This window comes from Pelodiscus sinensis, chromosome 14 (assembly GCF_049634645.1).
Source record: "Pelodiscus sinensis isolate JC-2024 chromosome 14, ASM4963464v1, whole genome shotgun sequence".
NCBI lineage: Eukaryota > Metazoa > Chordata > Testudines > Trionychidae > Pelodiscus > Pelodiscus sinensis.
The window spans coordinates 29991890-30013823 of record NC_134724.1 but is presented as its reverse complement, the minus strand read 5'-3'; the positions used below and the strand labels follow the sequence as shown (position 1 = coordinate 30013823).

Genomic DNA, 21934 nt, shown 5'->3' with positions numbered 1-21934 from the left:
TTCCAATACTAGAAAATAAAAGTTCACTTAAAATTTCATTTAACAAGGCATTATCTGGAACAAGTAATGTATGTGTACTAAAATGTACAACTGAAGTTCATTATACCTATTTACACACACTCACACTCACACTCACAGGTACATCAGAAGTCCTAGTCCTAAGCACTGTAAAAGCAATGTAACAAAGAAAGTTTCTGGCCTGAAGACTTAAACAGTTGATTTATTTTTAAATAAGATCAGTTTTCCTACTTTATAGTTCAGACTTCAATTTATTGATTTGAAGTAAGGGAATGTAATAGTGCTCGAAAAAAGTTCGGAGAAGCATTTCAGGCATAAGATTTCTTATATCAGCACATCAGCAATGGCTGAAGACTCTAGTTCCATATTACAAAAACAAAGGAGCTGTATTATAGAACTCAAATGAATGAGTAGGACTTGCAGAGATGCTGCAGACAGGGTAACAAAAGCTGTAAAACAGTGTTAGTAGCTATAAATGTGATGGTAAACTTCCATTCAGTTCCCTCCCTGAGCTCTAGACTTCTTCCTGCATGTCTCTACTGCCTCCAAAGTTCAAAAAGGGTAATTGCTCTTTTCTTCTTTCCAGACACTTGGGGAAAAAAGGTGATTATAGGAATGTTGTATTTTCTTATGGACAAAATCCCAGCCTTTTTAATATGTTCTTCTGAATTCCTGACCCACATGTGAGAGCAATATCACTGCTTTCCATCAATCAACCGAGACAAGGACCAGAAAGATAAAATGAACCAGACTATACAGGAGCTTCAGGGGGTAGCCAAGTTAGTCTGTTAGGGTATGTCTACACAGCAAAGTTATTTCGAAATAACAACCCTTATTTCGAAATAACTTTCCTAGCTTCTACACAGACAAACCGCTATTTTGAAATTAATTCAAAATAGCAGAGTGCTTATTTTGAATTTGGTAAACCTCATTCTATGAGGAATAATGCCAAATTCGAAATACCTATTTTGAAATAAGTGCTGTGTAGACACTTATTTCAAAATAGGGGGCCTCCAGCCTTCTCAGGGTGCCCTGGTGGCCACTCCGGCCTCAACCAAGAACACTTCTCTCCCTCCACCCCTCCCCGGAGCCCTTAAAGGGGTAGATACTGGCCACAGTGCCTGTGCCAGCTCCAAGCCTGCCAGCCCAGAGCCAACAGTCACTGCCCCGGACCCAGTGGCCCCAAAACATGAGCCAGCAAGCCACTGACAGCCAGCCCTCTACCGCTCCCCAGGAGCAGTCTGCCAGCTCCCAGAAGCCTGCCAGGGCTGGAGAAGGAGGACCCCTTCCTGGGCCAGGGTGGAGATCATGGACTTTATTCAGGTTTGGGGGGGATGCCCCCAACATCCACGATCTCTGCACTAGATGGAAGAATGCAGCTGTCTATGGCAGGATAACTGCCAGCCTGGCCACCAAAGGCCACATGCGAACCCAGGAGCAGGTTTGCATGAAAATCAAGTTGGTCTGGCGAGACCCTCAACCCTGAGCTTCCCCTTCCCCTTCATCCCCTTGCTTCCCTCTTCCAGCTCCCTCCTCCCAGATTTCCCCCATCCCTTCTCTCACCCTCTCTTCTCCCCTCTCCCACCTCCTTTTCTCAGTCTCCCTAGAGGTTCATTCCCCTCCTCCCAGTTTTGTTAAACAAAGACAGTTTGTGTTCATGAAAGTACATGTATTTTATTTGACATCAGGAAATGGGGCTAGGGAGGGTAAGTGGAAGGACGTGAGGGAGGAATGAGGCACAAGCCCCCAGTGGGGCAGACCAGGGAGGCTCTTAGTTCTCCTCAGTTTGGAAGCTCTCCCGCAGGACCTCCTGGATACTGACAGCCCCCCGATGGACTTCCCGGATGGCAGCCTGCAGAAAGTGCAGCCAGGCTCGCAGCAACGTGTCCACAAGAAGCACCAGAGTGCCCAAGGGCAGCTGTGGCTCCATGTTGCAGAGTGCTGTGGTGACCCGAGTGAGGGCAACCAGAGAATGCAGAGACAAAATGCTTTGCTGTCCCTCATCAAGGTAGACAAGCAAGCAGGGAAACCTGAGAACTGGCTGTCTGGGGGAGTCCCTTTAAGCACAGACCTCAAATAGCCTCAGACAGCAGTCCCACACAGTAAGTCCTGACCTGGTGTCTTGCCGGAACTGGTTCCGGCCAGCCTTAAATGCAATTCAGAGTCCACTCAGTGTGGATGCTGTAGCCAGACAGGAACCCCCCCTTGTAACATCCATTTTTGCTTGCCTGGAGCATCCAGGGCACACAGAGCAGAAGGCCCAGGCTGTGTGACCGTGAATGGCTGTAAACAGAGATACGCCAATTGCTGACCAAGAGGCTGCCAAGGAGCGCCCTTGACTCAAACCCATATTGATACGAACACACATCCATCCGCGGGGGGAGGAATCTCTCGCCCAGTAAAAAAATGTCTAGTATTCACAATTTAGTTCTCTCTCTTGCAAGTGTAAATTAACTTGAAACTTGCTTGTAAGAACTAGCGCCACAAAACGGACCAGTACAATTCGGCATCTTAGATAAGAAAGAGGATACGGGCCCCCAGGGGTATATAGATGGGTCCAGCAGCACATTTTCTCCGAGTGTCAATCTACCATCTATCTGCTGGTCGGGTTAGGTGTTTGATCTCCCAAGGTTCCAGAAGGGATGCCCACCTCGTATTCGTCTTTCCTAGGAATTGAGAGACCGGCCCTGGCCTGACACGCTGGAGTCGAGAGGCACAGAAAGGGGTAAAAATTATACCTGGATGTGGTCCTTTGCTTAAGAATATATATACACATAGTGTTAGAGCTCTTTAAAGATTAAGCTGTCACTTGGTACCATTATTTCTATTTTCTATCTTTACCTTTTTCCTGTGATCATTTTTAAGACCTATATATATTTGCTAGCATTTAAGAAATAGAGCAATAGCCATTGTAACTATATGCTTTTATAAGTCTTTTAATAAACCTGTAACAGTTTAAGCTTTAACCTGACTCCTCCAGTTGCTGTAATAGAACCAAGCACAATTTAAAAGAACTTCAGCCGGTCATAAAGGGACAGACATAGGGAGAGCTTGGGTGTTTGGATCTGTGTCACTCCCAGGTGACAAGATCCATTGGCGCACCTTTTCAGCCTTTCCTAGGCTGCCCGCTGCGAAGGAACCCCTGTGTTCTAGCAGCTAAAATCTAAAGTGTAATAAGCTCTTCCTATATAACGGGGCGTCTGTTGGCCTGCTGGCCACCCTCTGCGACGGGACCCCAGTCCTAGCAGTAAAGACACGGACGTTAAACCTTTTCTCGGAAACATACACACACACACACACACACACACACACTGCCCTGACCGTCGGCTGACAGATGCACTATATCAAAATAGCAAAATGCTATTTCGAAATGCATTGTGTGGAGACGCGTTATTTCGAAATAAGCTATTTCGAAATAACACTGTAGTATAGACATACCCTTACAGAAAAAAACCAACCAATTGTCTGATAGCACTTTACAGACTAATGAAACATGTAGCTGGTATCATGGGCTTTCATGGGCACGACCCACTTCTAAAATTTCAAATTTTTTGGATAAACTGTAATTATTAAAGTGATGTTGGAAAGTGAACAGATCATTATTCTAAATACTAAAACCAGCAGCTGAAAGTGATTGATAAGAAGAGGTAAAATTAGAAAGCTAAAAAATAAATCTCACAAAATTCTACTTCCTAACTTGGGATGTGGTTTTATTTTATTATTCCCCAAACAAATTTGGGATGAGGTTTTAGTTGTTAAAATGGGTAATACACTAATATAACCATCACCTCTGTAGAAGATTCATGCAGAGCACAAAAGAAATGGGGGGAGGAGGGGACCCACTTCATATGAAAGCAGTAAATTCCCGCAACATTACGAACATACTTTCCAAAGATAACATGGTAACATGACACAGAAGTAACTCCCATTAATAGGATATATCCTACCTAGAGGAATCTGGCTTTGAACTGACAAATTGGGAACTTTTCAATAAGAAAAAAACACCTCATACAAAATATATATAAAGATTTTTCATTAAGCTTTAATGAAGGATGCATAGTAGCTGAAGCTACGTAAGAAGTGGTCCCCAAGACCACTGCCATGTAAGATCTCCACACAGTTTTGCAGTGTCATCTACAAAAACAGATGAAGGAATTACCTCTGATGCAAAAAGAAAGAGGGTAGTACCTTCCATCAAAAAATGACAAGATTTAGAGGAAAATGACTGCAGTGTTAACAGTTGCAAAGGATGCAAGGAGGCCTTAAGAAGTCATCAAGTCCAGTCCCTGTAATACTGTTAAGATATTAAAAAGAGCAATTTCAGAGGACTAGAATGGGTGGGAAACAGATAAAAAGGGGATTCAGAGTGGAGATGGTGGAGAGAAGGAAAGCTCAGTCCCACTGCTCTTAAGCTGTCTGAACTTAGAAAAGATGGGACTGGAGAAAAAGGGCTAGGTAGCACTGGAGGTTAGGGAGAGTAAGCAGAAGAGGAAATACTGTCAGGGGTAAGGAGAAAAATAAGACCATTACCTCTTCTGTAACTGGTGTTTGAGATGTGTTGCTCATGTCCATTTCACATTAGGTGACTCCAAGGAGTACCTCTGGAGGTGGGTAGGAGTTCATGGCTTGGCTGATTGCAAGAGAGCTCTGACAAATCCAGCAAAGTATCTGGCCTGCTGAGCAATGGTGTAGTGCAAGGCTGGTCAAGATGTGGCCTGAGGGCCAGATCCGGCCCACCTAACACTTTGATCCGGCCTCTTGGACTGCATCTGGCCACTTTGTTTATATCCTGAATTTCCAGGCAGTGCCTCAGGCAGCAGGATCCTATTTAAATGACTTCTGGCTCCGAGTCACAGTGCTATCTTTGCAGGGACCAGAGCCATGAGCCTTTAAATAGCTGCAGCAATCCCGGGCAGCTGCCAGGCAATGCTGTAGTAGAGGGGCCAGGAGCAGCAAGCCTTTTTCTGTGTTTTTAATTCAAAGTCTGTGGCCCCAGACAATTCTGAAGGGAGGCTAGTCCTCAGTCTTGCCCCTTCCAGGGGAGTGAAGCCAGCCTGTAACCACACTGCGAAATTCATTAAGTGGCCCCACTGCAAAAATTATTGCCTACCCCGGTGTAGTGAGATGTGAATGTATGAACCAAGGACCATATTGTGGCTCTACAGATGTCGTACACGGATGTGCGTGCCAGAATGACTGCTGACAATGCCTTTGTTTTGGTCAAATGAACCCGGATGATCAGCAGTGACAGGACCTTTGCCACTTCGTAGCAGCCCCGTATGCAAGAACTGATCCAGTTGGAAATCCTCAGGAAAGCTTTTCATCCTACTGGCCTGAGCAACAAATAAGCATGTCAACATGAAGAAGAATTTGGTACACTACAGGTAAAAAGCCGAAATGCTGCAGATGCCCAGGGTGTGTAGACTACTCTTCTCTGCTGTCTTATGGGACATGGGATAGAACACAGGCAGGACTATGTCCTAGTTCACTTGGAAGGAAGAAACCAATTCTGGCAGGAAGACTGGGTGAGGGCGCAGCTGGAACTTATCTTTATAGAAGACCATGTAAGGTGGTTTTGAAGTTAAAACTCTGATCTCAGAGACCTGACTCACTGACATCATAGCTGGAATACAACCTTCCAAGACAAGTGAAAAAGGGAGCAGAAGCTCAGAGGGTAAGCCAGTGGGTGTGGGGACTAGGTTGAGGTCTCACAGTGGAACAGGATCTCTTACCTATGGATAGAGCTACTTGAGACACCTCAGGGATCTGACCATCACATAATGAGAGAACACAATCTGTCCCTGAATCAGCTGATGGAACACAAAGATAGCCACCAGATGCACTATGATGGAAAAATGCACCTGACTCTCATTCCAGAGGTGCATCGAGTAGTCTAGGACAGACTGCACTGGAAAGCGCAGAGGGGATATATGTTCCAATGCACAGCAGGAAAACCTTATCCACTTACCTAGTAAGTCGGTCTCATGGATGGCTGATTCCCACAAAGACCTGGTACATTGCTCCATGCTAAGAACTGCAGAGACTCAAGGTTGGGGTATAGGAGCTGACCGTTACCCTGAGACAGAAGATCTAGATAGTAGGAAAGGAGCCAAAAAGGGTCCATCACCATATTAATGAGTATTCATAGATTCATCGATTCATAGACTTTAAGGTCAGAAGGGACCATTATGATCATCTAGTCTGACCCCCTGCCCAGTGCAGGCCACAGAATCTCAACCACCCCTCTTAGAATAATCCTCTCACCTATATCAAAGATATTGAAGCATTCAAATACTTTGAAGGACCCAACATGCAGAGAGTCCTTCAGCTGTAATCTGTGCCCAATGCTACAGAGGAAGGCGAAAAACCTCCAGGGCCTCTGCCAATCTACCCTGGAGGAAAATTCCTTCCCGACCCCAAATATGGCGATCAGCTAAACCCTGAGCATGTGGGCGAGACTCACCAGCCAGACACCCAGAAAGTTCCCTATAGCAACTCCTATCATCCCTCCATTGACCTATTTCCAACTGATAATGAATGGTCAATTAGTTACCGAGATCATGTTATTTCATCCAACCATCCCCTAATAGAATCATAGAACTGGAAGAGACCCCAGAAGGTCGCCAAGTCCAGCCCCCCGCTCTAGGCAGGACCAATCCCATCTAAATCAACCCGGCCAGGGCTTTGTCAAGCCGAGACTTAAATACCTCTAGGGATGGAGACTCCACTACTTCCCTAGGTAACCCATTCCAGTGCTTCACCACCCTCCTAGTGAAATAGTTTTTCTTAATATCCAACCTGGACCTCTCCCACCACAACTTGAGACCATTGCTCCTTGTTCTGCCATCTGTCACTACTGAGAACAGCCTCTCTCCATCCTCTTTGGAACCTCCCTTCAGGAAGTTGAAGGCTGCTATCAAATCCCCCCTCACTCTTCGCTTCTGCAGACTAAACAGACCCAAGTCCCTCAGCCTCTCCTCGTAGGTCATATGCTCCAGCCCCCTAATCATTTTGGTTGCCCTCCGCTGGACCCTCTCCAATGCTTCCGCATGTTTTACCATGCTAGGGCAATCATGATTACCTATGCCTTTTTTCTCTTGATCTTTACTAGGACCTAGTTGATGAGAGCAATCAGCAGGAACGCGTACAGCAGACCCTCAGTCCATGACAGAAGGAAGGCAACGGCCTTTGCCCATGTCTTGCTAGAAGCAAAACCAACAGCACTTTCTGATTTGTCTGGTAGCAAACAGAGCCACTTAAGGAGTTCTCCACCTCTGGAAGTGACCTCTCATGGTAAGAGAAGAGGTCCCTGCTGAGGTGATCTGCTCAGAGCATTCCCAATGCCTAAAAAATGACCTGCTTCCAGATGGATGTTGTGGCTGAAGCAGAAGTCTCAGAGATGGACAATCTAGAGCCGAAGAGCACGCTCACCCTTGCCTTTTGATGAAGAACACCGAAGTGGGGCTGTCCATGAGGAACTGCACCGCTTTGCCTGACAAGTGTAGCAGGAAGACCCTGCAGGCCAGCTGAACTACTCTTGCATATCAGCATCAACTGCTCAGGTTACCTCCTCTGGAGTCCACAGACCCAGGTTCAGAGATTTCCAAGGTGTATACCTTCACTGTGGTCTGAGGCATCTGACACCAGCTCAAAGAAGGGAGTAGGACAGTCAAAAAGAACTCCTTTTAGGGTGCACTCTGGATCAGTCCACCACTGGAGAGAGGAATAGTTACTATTTTTCCCACATCTGGGAATACACTGATACTAGCAATTGCTACAAAGGTCACAGATTTTGGCATGGTGGACCATAAGTGCATGCTGCCATGTGCCCCAGCAGGCAAAGGTACAACCTGGGCCTATGTTTACACTGTAGCCGTCTTGCAGAAAGAAAAGATTATGCAAATGAAGATGGCTCCTTTTTGCACAAAACCCCCTCTTCCGCAAGAGCCGTTCTTCCTGAAAAAGTGAAGAACGGCTCTTGCGCAAGAGGGGGTTTTGCGCAAAAAGGAGCCATCTACACAGCTCCTTTTTGTGCAAGAGCAGCTGCTAATTTATTATGCGTATGAAGCACGGCAATATTCCATGCCAAGCTTCATTTGCGCAAGCTTTTCCACAAGAAGGCTACAGTGTAGCCGTAGCCTGGCTGTGATCAGGAGAAACTTGGACACCTCTGTGATGAAGCTAGAAAGGACCTAGAACTTGTCTAGTGGCAGGAATACTCGTGCATGGGTCCAGTTGAGCAACGCTTCAATGAATTATATTTTTTTAACTAGTACTAACATGATCTTCATATCGTTGACTAGAAGCCCCACTAGTAGGAAAACTTCATCATCATGCTGGACCTTCCTCTTGGCACTGCCTGTGACAAGCCAGTTGTCGAGATATGGTTAAATTTGGATATCCCAATGTCAGAGATAAGCTGCAATTACCACCATGCACTTGGTAAACACCCTCTGTGGTCCTTCCTTTTGGTCTGGCTACCCCACTAATTGGTAATGGGCCAAATCCACTATAAAACACTGGAAGCACCTGTGCCCCAGGAAGATTGCCACATGGAAATGTACGTCTTTCAGGCTAAGGATGGCATACCAGCCTCTAAGATCTAGGGAGGGAATGACAGACACCAGGGATACCATAGAAACTTTAGTTTCTGAAGTAATTTGCTGACATCTCAAAGATCTATAATGGGATGTTCACCACCGCTGGCCTTCAGGATAAAAATAATACTGTGAATAAAAAGCCTTGTTCCGGTAAGAAAGCAGAACCGCCTCTGCCTCCCCACAGCTGCAGGAGCCCTGAACCTCCTGCACAAGTTGGTGTTCGTGAAAAAGTCGCTAAAGAAGAACAAGGAGACGGAATGGGAGGAAGCTTAAAATAAATTGGAGGGCGTAGCAATGCATTACTGCATTGAATACACAGAGGTCCAAAATTATTGCTGACCGTACTGGGAAGAAATGGGAAGGTAGCTGCCAAAAACTGAGAAAACTTTATCTAAGAATAGGTCTGGTACCTTATTCTCAGATGTACTCACAACTTTTCACCCCTTTGCTTGGGGCAGGCAGAGTCTGACTGGCAGAAGGAGGGGGCAGGTGCCTTGAGCACCACCTATAGCTCTTGGGCTTCTGATGCAGCATAATCTGCCAAGGGTGATTCCCTTGTCCCTGAGCTGGTTGTAATTTAAATGGCTTATGCTCCAGATCCAGTACACAGAAGCCCAGGGTTTTAAGGGAGGTACAAGGAGTCTTTAAACCTATGTGACTGGGTATCCATCTGCTCTGCAAACAGCTTTGCTATTGAAGAGAAGGTCTGAATCAACTGCTGAGCCTTGGTGGACAACCCAGAGAGGAGTAGCCAAGACGTGCACTGCATGGCCTGGGTGAAGCCGTGGTCCAAGTACCAAAGTCTGCAATATTAGACTGCCTGTCTGGAGAGCCTCTCTTGTGCTGGCCGTACCCTTGTCTAGGACTGCCTGGAACTCCTTTTGGGAGCCCTCTGAGAGGGCGCACTCAAACTTGGTACATAAGAATGGCCGTACTGGGTCAGACCATAGGTCCGTCTAGCCCAGTAGCCTGTCTGCCGACAGTGGCCAGCACCAGGTGCCCCAGAGAGGGTGGACCGAAGACAGTGATCAAGCGATTTGTCTCCTGCCATCCTTCTCCAGCCTCTGACAAACAGAGGCCAGGGACACCATTTCTATCCCCTGGCTAATAGACTTTTATGGACCAAATCTCCATGAAATTATCTAGCTTCTCTTTAAAATCTGTTATAGTCCTAGCCTTCACAGCCTCCTCTGGCAAGGAGTTCCACAGGTTGACTACACGCTGTATGAAGAAGCGGTCTGCCACACAGAAAAGGGCTCTGTCCTTCTTGTGAGCACCCTTCAGAGGCCGAGAAGAGTCTTGCAGTCTCTGTGCCTGTCTGTCTGCAGGAGAGGAAGTATCTGGTATGTGGTGTGGGACCAGGCTTCTTCCTACCCCTTGTGGTGGCTGCTGGGGATTGGGGAGGACCCAGACCCCCCAACTCTTTTGGGTTCTGGCTCAAGGACCCTGTAAATAGCACTTATCTGCTGCGTCTCAAGAAGGTCGGTTGCTGAGGTCTGCCTGGGTCAAACTCCAGCAAGGCACTAGCAGGCCCTGGCTCAGCAGCTCCTTTTATATCGGCCTGCTGTGCCCTGACTGGCTGCAGCAGAGGCTGCCACTCTATACTGCTCGGAGGACCTCTCTTCTGCTCCTGTAGGTGGGCAGGGTGTGAAAAGGCCTCCAGCAGGGATGTTGGGACCTAGTCCACCCTATCACACACACTGAAGTCCTACAACCCCAGGAAGGCCTGCTGGTTGGCCACTCAGCAATAGGCTAGACAAAGAATAAATCTGATGTCAGAACAAATCCAGGATCTTGGAGTCTTTATTTTTTGAGGTAGCTTCGGGTTGTCCCTGGCATCTCCTACAGTTAATCTCACCCACCAGGAAATTCAAGGAAGGGTAGGAATAACATTCTCTAAATAAAGCCTAAGCATGGCTAAAGCAGCAAACATTTTGTGCATCATTACTGGTGACAAGAAGGAACTGAGGGTGGGGGAAGTGTATGGTGCTCCTTATATTGTACCAAAGGGCACAACTCCAAGGGTCACCAGAACCACACCCCTATAGGAACTGATGTAGAATAATCTTCCAGCACCAGTGCATATGGCAAACACACACACCTCATCTGGCCTGGACATGAGCAAGCACTCAAAGAAGAACAGAGTCAATGAAAACAGTAGCAAAGAGATAATAGGAAAAGGAAGATAAGAGTGAGGAGAAAATAGAAAATGAGCATGAAGAACTAATAAGTGGCAGACACTCATTAGTGAGCCAATTAGTCTATTAAGACAATGAAATGGGTATGACACAAAATGACCTGAATTAATGAAAAACAATCTACTAAATGGCAGTGAATTCCCAGATAATTAGAACAATTAAACAATAATCAACAGATTTCTAAGTTTAGTAGTTAATTTTTAAGCAAGTTAATGAATGAATAAATACACAGATAACACAAGGCATGTTAGTCTAATTTTGCTCTTTGTGTGACGTACTCTGATTTTTTTTTTATTCATTCCTCTTTTACTAACTCAGTCAGTTCAAAATAGATTTTCATGTAACTGCCTAAGTGCATATCTGTGTCCATTTCTGAGTTTCTATTCCCAATCCCTAAGGCAGTAGAGATTCATCATTCAAAAGAGTCTTTGTTTAAAAGGCAAGAATGCCATGAGCTATCTACCCACCATGCACTCTTTTCCTACTTAAAAAAAAAATCAGTCAAAAAGAGCAGGTTACTCACCTCCTGTAACTGATGTTCTTTGAGATGAGCGTCCCTGGGGGTGCTCCCACATTAAGTGTAGAGTGTCACGGAGCCTCTGGACGGAGTTTCTTCAGCAGTGTCTCAGAGGGGGCTACTCATGTGCGGTGCACAAACTGCACGGGCTCCCTTGCTAGCTATGCACGTGTGGCCCCCGCTTCCCTCAGTTTCTTCTCTATCCGGAACCCAGCGGAGGAGAGTGATTTACGATTGCCTTTTTATTTTTTTTTTAAGTTTTCAAAGTAGAGGGGAGGAAGGAAGGGTAGTAGGGCACCCCCAGGGACACTCATCTCGAAGAACATCAGTTATAGGAGGTAAGTAACCTCTTCTCCTTTAAGAGGCATCCCTGGGAGTGCTCCACGTGAAGTGACTACAAGAAGTCTATCTTATGGAGGTAGGGACTTCAGATGGGGTAAACAGGCTGTCTGGAGGACAGATTTTGCTACTTTAGTGTGTTGTAAAGGACCCAAAGCAAGGGAGTAGTGTTTTGTTAAAGTATGATCTGAGGACCATGTTGCTACTGCACAAATGTCCTCCAGTGGAACTTCCCTGAGGTATGCAACTGAGGTTGCCACTGCTCTCATACAGTGCGCTCGGACTGGAGCAGGTGGAGTTAAGTCATTAAGTGAGTAGCAGATATTGATGTACTTTGAGATCCAATGGGATAGTCTTTGTGATATTATCTCTCCCATGTTATGGTTTGTGATGGAAACAAACAGGTCTGGGGAGGATCTGAATGGTTTTGTTCTGTCAATACAGAAGGAGAGAGCTCTTTTGACATTGAGAGCGTGCATCTGTGCTTCAAAGGCGTTGGAATGGGGCTTTGTGAAAAACAAAGTTAGATGTATTGTTTGATTGATGCGAAAGGCTGTGCGGACCTTAGGTAAAAATTTTGGGTGCGGCTGCATGGACACTAAGAAAAATGGTGAAGGGTGGACTGGACATGAGAGCGGCCAGTTCACTTACTCTGCGTGCTGAAGTGATAGCCACTAGGAACACGGTTTTAAGCATTACGTGGCGTAAGGAACTTGTGGCCACAGGTTCAAAGGGCAGTTTTATTAATGTTGTCAGGACTAGATGGAGGTCCCATGGTTCTTGTGGGGGTGACAAGTCAGGGTAGAGAGCTTGCAGACCCTTCAAAAACCATTTAGTTGTGGGGTGTGCAAATAAAGTGGTGTCATCCAGTGGTGCATGCAATATTGTTATAGCTGCTAGGTGCACTCTAATTGAGGCTAAGGAGAGATGAGACTGCTTTAGGTGCAGCAAATATTCCAGAATTACCGGGAGTGGGGCTGTTTGCGGCAGTATATTGGAGTCACTGGCCCAGTGTGTAAAACATGTGCATTTACTGATAGATGTTTTTCTTGTTACAGAAGCTCTGCTGTGCAGGACGACGTCCCAGTCTTGCTGGGAACACTGGAGCTCTATGCCAGCGAACCATTGAGGTGCCACACTTAGGAGCATCGGGAGTTGAAGGTGAGAGGTCCTAACTTGCGGGTGATAGAGGATACCTGTGGTAATGTGATTGGATGGCTGTGTGTCATCCTGAGTAGTAGGGGAATCCAAGGTTGGCGTGGACCAGCATGGAGCTATGAGGATGATAATTGCTTTGTCCCTACATATCTTTATGACGACTCTTTTGAGGAGGGGAAAGAGAGGGAATGCATACAGCAGGGGTGCATTCCATGTCAGAAACAAAGCGTCCCCTAAGGAATGTTTCCTATGCCCACTCTGGAGCAATACATTGTGCATTTTCTATTGGATCTGGTGGCAAACAGAGATATACAGGGGTGGCCCCATTGGCTGAATATTTCTCGCAGGATTGTATGGTCCATCTCCCATTCATGTTCCTGGGAGAGGGCTCTGCTTAGGACATCTGCTGTCGTATTGAGAGCCCTGGGTAGATGGCATGCAGATAATCGGGTATCCCGTGCTATGACCCAGTTCCAAAGGGCTATGGCTTCTCTGCACAGGGGCTGTGACCATGCGCTGCCTTGTCGGTTTACATAGAACATACATGCTGTGTTGTCTGCGTAGACATGGATGTGTATACCTTTTGCTTGAAGGAGCAGTTTTTTACATGCTAGGCGGACAGCTCGGCGGACAGCTTGGAGTTCTAAAATATTTATATGCAGAGCACACTCTGCAGGCCTTAAGGTGGTCTTCTTTCCATGTGAGCACCTCAGCCTGCGAGTGAGGCATCCGTGGTGATGACCACTGTAGGCTCTGTGAATTGGAAGGGTGTGGCTATAGTTAGGTTGGACGCCTTTGTCCACCATTTTAATGATGCCCTGACTGATGGAGGCATTGTTAGTCTCTTTGTCAGTGAATGAATGTTTGGTTTGTACTGGGTTAGGAGCCAGCCTTGGAGACACCTCATAAATAATCTCAAGTTGGGCACCACACCGGGTTGCATGAAGCCATATGGCCGAGAAGTTGGAGGCAGTCAAGTGTGGTGACTATAGGCATGTCCTGGACGGATATTGCCAGGTGCCTGATATAAGTGGCTCAGGAGGGAGGGATGCAGGGAGGCAGGCTCTGGCTGTGGGAGTTGAGATGTGCCCCAATAAACTGGATGGTATGTGAGGGTGTAAGCATTGATTTGGGGTGATTCACTGGAAGTCCTAGAGAGTAAAAACAGTCTAGAACCATGTGAGTGCATTGATGGCACTCTTGTCTGGACCTTGCTTTTACTAGGCAGTCGTCCAGGTAGGGGTATATGGTAATTCTTTGTCTCCTGAGGTGGGCAGTGACTGCCGCTAGGATCTTGGAAAATACTCTCGGAGCTGTAGAGAGTCCAAAGGGTAGGACCATGTACTGAAAATGGTTTGAACTTAAATTGAAATGAAGAAAACGTCTATTAGATGGTCTGATAGAAATATGAAAATATGCATCTTGTAAGTCGCCCGTCTCCATAGCTGGAATAATTGTATTTAGGGTAACCATCTTAAACCTCTGTTTTTTTTAAATGAAGCTGTTTAGGGAGCGGAGGCCTAGCATGGGTCTCCACCCGCCAGTCCTCTTTTCTATGAGAAAAATAATGGGAATAGAAACCTGTTCTGTGGAATTGCGGTGGAACCGATTCTATGGCTCCTATATGTAACAGGTGATCTATCTCTTATTGTAAAATGATCTTGTGAGATGGGTCCCTAAAGAGGGACAGGATGGGAGGCGGGGGGAAAAAGGGGATGGTGTACATTAGAGAGATAGATTGTAGTACCCATTTGTCTGAGGTAATTAATTCCCATTGATGAAGGAATGGGAGTAAACAAAACTGAAAGAGTTTGGAAGGTTTCTGGGATTCCGGAGATGGCGTTCTGGTTTTCGATCTCTTGACTATATTTTCAAATTTGCTTCTTGGATTGCCCAGGACAGTTGGGGGGTATTAGTCTGGGACCATTGTCTCTGCTGCCTATTTCGACCCTGATGTTGGAAAGGAGGTTGTTCTTGTCTGTGGTACTGGAAAGGGGGCTGTGGTCCAGTTGGTACCTAAATTGTCTTGTTCTTGTTGTAGGAGCCTGGATACCCAAGGATCAGAGAACGGCTCTAGAATCCTTCATGGATTGAAGAACTTCATTGGTCTTTGAGGAGAAAAGGTTTTCTCCTTCAAATGGCAAATCTTCCACAGATGTCTGTAGCTGTCGTGGGAAGGCTAAAGAGTTGTACCAAGAGGCCTGCCGCATAGTAACAGCTGTAGCCATCGACCTTGTGGCTGTCTGTGCTGCATCGAGCGCTGCTTGCAGTGCTATATGTGAAATTGCCTGTTCCTTGGACACAACAGTTTTCAAATGCACTTTTTTTGCTTTCTGGCAGATCATCAATAAATGTGTTCATTTTCGTGTAATTGTTGTAGTCGTATTTACTAAGTAGGGCTGAATAATTTGCTACTCTAAGCTGGAGTGTGGCTGAAGCATATACTCTTTTGCCGAACACATCTAATCTCTTGTTTTCCTTATCAGATTCGGCTGAGCGATTTTGCTGCTTGTTTCTCTACTGTGCAGCATCAACCACCAAGGAACTGGAGGGGAGGGAGGAGGAATGTGTGAATAGAAATTCGGATCCCTTGGGTGGCACAAAATACTTTCAGTCTATATTTCTGCTGGTAGGGGGAAATCAAGGCAGGTGTTTGCCATAAAATTTTTGCAGGTTGGAGAATGGCTGGATTGACAGGGTGAGCAATTTTTGACGAACTGGATTGTAGGATGTTAGTGAGCTTGTGGGGAGTATTTTATAGTTTCTCCACAGGGATATTTAGCTCTTGTGCCACCCGTTTAAATAAGTCTTGAAAAGAGATGTCCTCTGAAGGGTTAGCAGAGGGAGGTAGGATTGCTTCCCCTGTATCAGCTAGTGATGATGTGTTGAGCCAAAGATCCCGTAGCTGACATAGGGAAGTATTGGCTGTCATCATCACTCCTCGTAGCGTGTCTGTGAGGAGATTCAGAGGAGCGTGAAAGAGGCTATACATTTAGTCTTACATAATCTCTTTCTGTGCTGTTGTGGAGGATGGATCCACGTTTGCCACTGGGAACGGTACACCACAGGTGGGGGCATCCACAGATAGGGAGCCCAGGGAGTCATCTACGCTCTGAGGAGGTCTGGTTCCATGTAACTGTGTGTCCCCAGGGCCCCTTGTGATTGAGGAGACAGCTGTGGTGAAAAAGCTTCAAAATCCTCTCCCTTTTCATATGAGAGGGGAGAACGCAGACCTGAGTCCTCAGAAAGCAGAGGCTGAATGTATCTATCTTCACTCAATATATGGGAGCGAAGAGTTAAGTCGATCTGCAAGTCCTTATTCTCCCTGTAGGTAACCAGGGGAGTTTGTGACATGGAGGGCTGCGTTAACTGAAAAGAGCCCGTATTTACCGCAGAGCTGAGAGGGAGAGCTATAGCCCCTAACTGTTGAGTGGAAGGGGCAGTATTCACAGAATGCTCTATCGCTTCTGTGGGTGCCATCGTGAGAGGCTGAGGTACCGGTGTAACTGTCATAATGGTCAGTGTTACCGGAGTTTCTGAGGCTGGCACAGAATGGCATGTTGCCTTTAAGTGCAGCATTTGAAGCGCTTTCTGGCTTACTACGCTGTTTGCCCGAAGTACCTGGGCAGTCAAACGTGCTCAGACAGTTTTTATCTGAGTGGTCTGACTTTTTTTTTTACCTCAGAATGCCTCTTGGCGGGTTGCTGAGGTAATGAACTTGCCTTTTTTTTTTCTTTTTTTTTTTTTAAAAAGAGGGCTTAGGCTCATCCTTGTTGGCTTTTGAGCTCTGCCCACAGCTTGGGTCAGAGGCATGTAGCTTGCTGTTATCTTTGTGGCACGTTATCAGTTTAAGCTCCTTCTCTCTGTGAGACCTGGGTTTCATTTTAATACAACGGGGGCAACCTCTGTGAGAGTGAGAGCTCCCCAAACACTTCAGGCAGACGTCATGCCCATTGGAGACAGACATCTCGTCCTTGCAGAGTGCGCAGCGTTTGAAGCCGGGAGAGCTCATACCAGCGTATAGGCTGAGGTGGCGGTTCAAACCCTGCACTGCCTTTTTTTTTTTTTAATTACTATTCTAATCTAAGAAAAAACAGTGAGAACAGCAACAAGAACAACTAATTAACTAACTGAACTAACTATGTTAACAACTGGGTATGCTAAGGAGAGCACTGCTGAGTTCTGTACACAGCCAGGGCCGGTAGAAAGGAACTGAAGGGAGGCAGGGACTGCGCGTGCACATAGCTAGTGAGGGAACCCGTGCACTTTGCGTGCCGCGAATCCACGGCCCCCTCCGAGACACTGCTGAAGAAACTCCGTCCAGAGGTGCTGGGATGCTCTCCACCTCATGTGGAGCACCCCCAAGATCGCCTCTCAAATGAGAACTATTTTTGTAGTCAGACCTCTAGAGAAGACCAAACCTGGAAAGTTTCATCCCAAAATGTAAAAGTTTGCAGAGTGACAGATGAAAAGGGCCTTTTAAAATGGAAATCATCTTTCTACTTGAATCGCAGGTATATGCGCCGCAGACCTTTCTGCCCAGTAATTCAGTCTTTTTAGCCTCCCTGTTCTTAGGGATGGCCGCAGGCTGTCCCTGCCTCTCCCTCTGGTTGACCACCTGAACTTCTAAAGAACCCGGGGGAGGGTGGGAGAAGAGGTGTTCGTTACCCTCCTGAGAGACAAAATACTTTCATTCCGCACATTTATCGGTGGGCGGGATGGACGCCGGGGTCTGCTACAAGGCTGCCAAAATCTTGGCTACCATCTTGTTGATCGACAATGCCACTCCAGAGCGAGTGTCTGCGTGCAAGATGTCGACGGTTGGGTCCGAGTCCTCAGAGACCATGTCCACCTGGACTCCCAGACTTTGGGCGAGGCAGCGGCGGAGGTCTTGATGGACCCTGGCATCCATGGAGAGCACGGAGGATGTAGAGTCGGCCAGAGCCTCCTCCAGGGAGGAGGAAGATGACCCTTTTGCCATATCGCCACTTTGGACTATCCATGCCGTACAGAGGGAGGGGGGAGAGGTTGGCTCACCGGAGCCGCGCTCTCCTCTGGGCCTGGTGACGACTGGCCCAGAGGTAGCGAGTGGGCTGATGTAGGGGACTGGACCAAAGGAGTCACCAATGGAGGGACTCATGGACCTGATGTTACAGAAGCCGGTCTAGGAAGGTTCACACCCTGGCCCTGACGGTAGGCCCAGGGGGTCCAAAAAGGCCACTACCCGGGTTGCTGGGGTGGCCACGTCTCCTGGATCATTGGTACAGGGAACGACTGAGCCCACTGTTACTGGTACCGCTGTGGGGAAGTACAGTGTCGGGACTGTTGCCGGGAGCGGTGTCGTGAACAGGATTGAAAGCCCCATGAAGACACCACATCGGAATCGGAGGAGTACTCCAAAGCAGACCATAGCAGTGCCGATGCCAATGTTGATTGTCCTGCGGTGTGCCGAGACATAGCTTCTGGCTTGCTGCGGTGCCGGGATGGAGGAAGAGGCATGGCCGAGACGGGGTCCTGACAGTAGGTGTTGGGGGTCGGAAGCGGTGCTAGGTGAGTAACCCACATTGTGTTCGGTGCCGGATCCGTTGCTGGTGCCGGTGCCAACGGCACCAGCGTGACAGTAGCCGGTGCTGAGGGAGGTGCTGCATGTGCCACATGGCTCTGCTGCACCTCGTGCACCATTTCACCAGGCACCCTAGGGAAGTGGGACTGGGCATCCCCATGATGTCTTGAGGGTGCCGGAGTTGGCAGATGGGAGGGAGAGGAGTCTATAAGGACCCTTGCTGCCTCCAAAACCTCCAGGATGGATGGGTCCAGGAGATTCTCTGAAGGGCTTGCATCCCTCCGGTGGAAAGATTAGTCATCCGACCTAGAAGGCCCGGGCTCTGGACTGGCTGGCGTCATGTGCCCCACTGTAGAGTGCATGGAGGGCACGTGCCTATTAGGCCTCCTCTTCTGTATTGGTACCGGTGACTGGGAGCGACGTCTGGCCCTGTGCGGTACCGGAGAGGCACGGTGTGCGGAGCTGTCATGCACCGAGGTCGGTGCGCTGTTGGAGCTTGGTGCCCAGTCCTGTAACGGTGCCAGAGCCAGAGCCAGCTGGAGTGCCGCCTCCATCAGGAGCACCTTGAGCCGTGACTCGCGCTCTCGTTTGGTTCTGGGCTTAAACGCCTTACAAATTTTTCACGCGTCTGTAATGTGTGATTCTCCCAGGCACTTCAAACACAATGAGTGTGGGTCACCACACAGCGTAGACTTGTTGCACTTCTTGCAGGGCTTACAGCCTTGCGAGCCAGGCATGCCCTGCCGTGGGCACATGGCACGGTGGGGTAAAAAGAAAACTACAAATAAAGTCTTTAACTAAATTAACAGGTACTTAACAGATGATTGCTAACGAAGGAGAAGAACAGTGAAGAGAACGACCTGAAGACGTCACGGTGGTAAGAAGGAACTGAGTGGGTGAGGGGGCCGATATATTGGCACCAGTCCAGGGGGCTCCCTGCTGGCCCTAATGGTATTGCTGAGGGAAAAGTCTCCGACAGCATGTGCACACTGTGTGTACACACCTATATTGGAATGCACATGAGCAATCACTCGAATATTTCTCAAAAAAAAATCACAATATAATCACCATAGTTTCAATTATTTGGTAATTATTTCAAAGTACCCACCAACAAGTATGTCTGTATTATTAAAGATAACAAAAAAAGATAGGAAATGTGTTTTGACAACTAGGTTCCTTACTAGACATATTAACACACAACTTGAGTAATATTTAATTTAAACTACAATACAGAAATGTATTTCCGATTCCTCTCAGAAGCAGTGCAAAGACATGGGGGAGTCATGGCTAATGGAGGCACTGAGGGAGAAAAATAATTGCTGAGAAGGAGTAGGGGAGTGAAAGTGGAGGACTATGAGGTATGTTGGGAAAAACATATAACAGAGATTTTGCAGGGGCGGGTGGATAATAAGGCAAGGTTCATTCCTTTCTTGCAATTTTTATGTTAGTAAAGAGAAAGGACAATGTTTAAAAGTTGTAAGTTTATACATGGAGTAATTTCATTACAAGTTATGTTCCATAATGCCATAAATTTCACACTGGCCAGCTCTCAGAGTTAAAAGAAAAAGACCCCAGGGGTAACTGAACCTGCTAAACTGAAGGAATATGGGAAGATCTTAGAAATCATTGTAGATTGAGACGCCTTTCAAGTGTATATTTATTCACTCTCATAGGAAACTGTAAACTAAGGCTTAAAGCAGGAACGGGCAATAATTTTTGATGGAGGGCCATTCCAAGAATTTGGAAAGTGGTTCCACATTAATGGAAGAAGTTCTGGGTCTGGAATGGAGGTTGGGTGCAGAAGGGAGCTTGCAGTAAAGGACTGGGGTGCAGGAGAGGGTGTGGGGTCTGAGAAGGAGTTTGGGGGAAGGAGGCAATTGTGACCTGGGTTAGGGAACTAGGATGCAGGGGTTTGGGTTGTGACCTTGAGCAAGAGGGGGTTGTGACTTGAGGCAGAAAACTGGGTGCAGGATCTGGGAGGGGATATGCGGGCAGGAATGGGGCAGAGGGTTTGGGTTATGTGGGGTGGGAGGCAAAAGTCTGGAGTGACAAAGACAGGCTCTGGCTGGGAGACTTACCTGCTTGACTCCCTGCTTGAGAAGGCTGCTGGCTCATTCCCACTTGTCCCACCTCCTGCAATGGCTGCAGCGGCCATGTGGTTTTTGAACAGCTAGGAGCTTGAGGGGACAGGGTGGGCTTCACAGGCTTCCTAGTACCAGGCAGCTCCGACTGGCCGAAAACTGACCAGTGGGATTGTGCTGAGGGCGAGAGCAATGTGTGAAGCCTCTCCTGCCGCACCCAGGATCACAGCTGTTCAAACAGAGCCCTGCAATGATTGCATTTTTCAGCAACGTACAGGAGGCAGGGAAGGATCTGGGGGCCAGATCTGTTGGCTTTGCGGGCTGGATCTGGCACATGGAGGTTATTTTGCCCAGGCCTGGCTTACAGTGAAAGGAGCTCCATGCTGAACATTGGTTATTAGTCATGAAAGCACCACAATGAATCCAAATCAACACATGTGTTGGGTCAGGTGGGGATATTTAGTTTCTATCATGAAAGTGAACAGTTATGGAAGTTTCATCTTCCCATCAAAAATCCATCTCTGTGTCTGTTTTTTTTTCTCTTGCAGGTACACACTGAAGTAGAACCAAAACAGTACCCAAATTAAAGTTGTCTATGTATTCTACCTATAAAGTGCTCAAGTCTACAATATTAAACAATCTTTTCCATCTTCATATGATTCCTTGCTCACATACAATTTCCATTTAAAAGGAAAGACCAAGTTCTGCTCTGTAGTGCACTTCACTGTTGTTGTGATGTGTTAGGTAACCCTAATATTGGTGGAGCTAGCCTTACCTCTCTAATGTGGTCCACTTATGAAAAAGTTTGAGAACTCCTGGATTAAGTTTATAACAGGGCTAGATGAGAGGAGTGTTCCCTGTAAGCTGAACTCTTAAGTGGTCATCCAGGAAAAATTCACAAGTCACTCAGCTGACAGCATAGCACGCAGAGCCAGCAGCATTTCCACTGGCAGTGCACATCCCCACATGCCTAAGTGCATGTAACACAATTTATTCTCCACACGTATGAAAAGTATTAGAAGGAACACTGAATCGGAGTCCAAATTTTGGGTTCCCAGCTTTTAGATCACTCTGCCTGTAAGAAGATATCAAGCAGTTGACGAAGGACTTACTGGGAGGAGCTGACAGGTTGTTTTAGGTAGGAAGACACTAGGCAGGTGTAAAAAATATTGTAATGGGTTTCTCCTTATCCATTGGATATGTTACAGATGGGTGTGATTAGAGAGAAACTTAAACAATAGAAATAGAAATTTAAACAATATTAGTTCAACCTTATTTAATATAGGTATACACATTCTAAAGCACAAGACTTCTTGCAACCACTGATAACTTGGCACTCACTTGGATACATGAAACACTGTATGTCAGTTACTCTAACCAAAGTTTATCAGAAAATAAATTTAATTATTTTGAAAAATTCTACTCCATGTCAATTTACGTTTCTACAATGCCACTCAATT

The 21934-nt window shown here is 46.9% G+C and overlaps 1 protein-coding gene across 8 annotated transcripts in view; it reads right to left on the bottom strand.

Moving 5' to 3' along the window:
* MINDY2 (MINDY lysine 48 deubiquitinase 2) overlaps positions 1-21934 on the bottom strand; it is a 105615-nt gene that overhangs the window by 54304 nt on the left and 29377 nt on the right. The window lies entirely within an intron of this gene.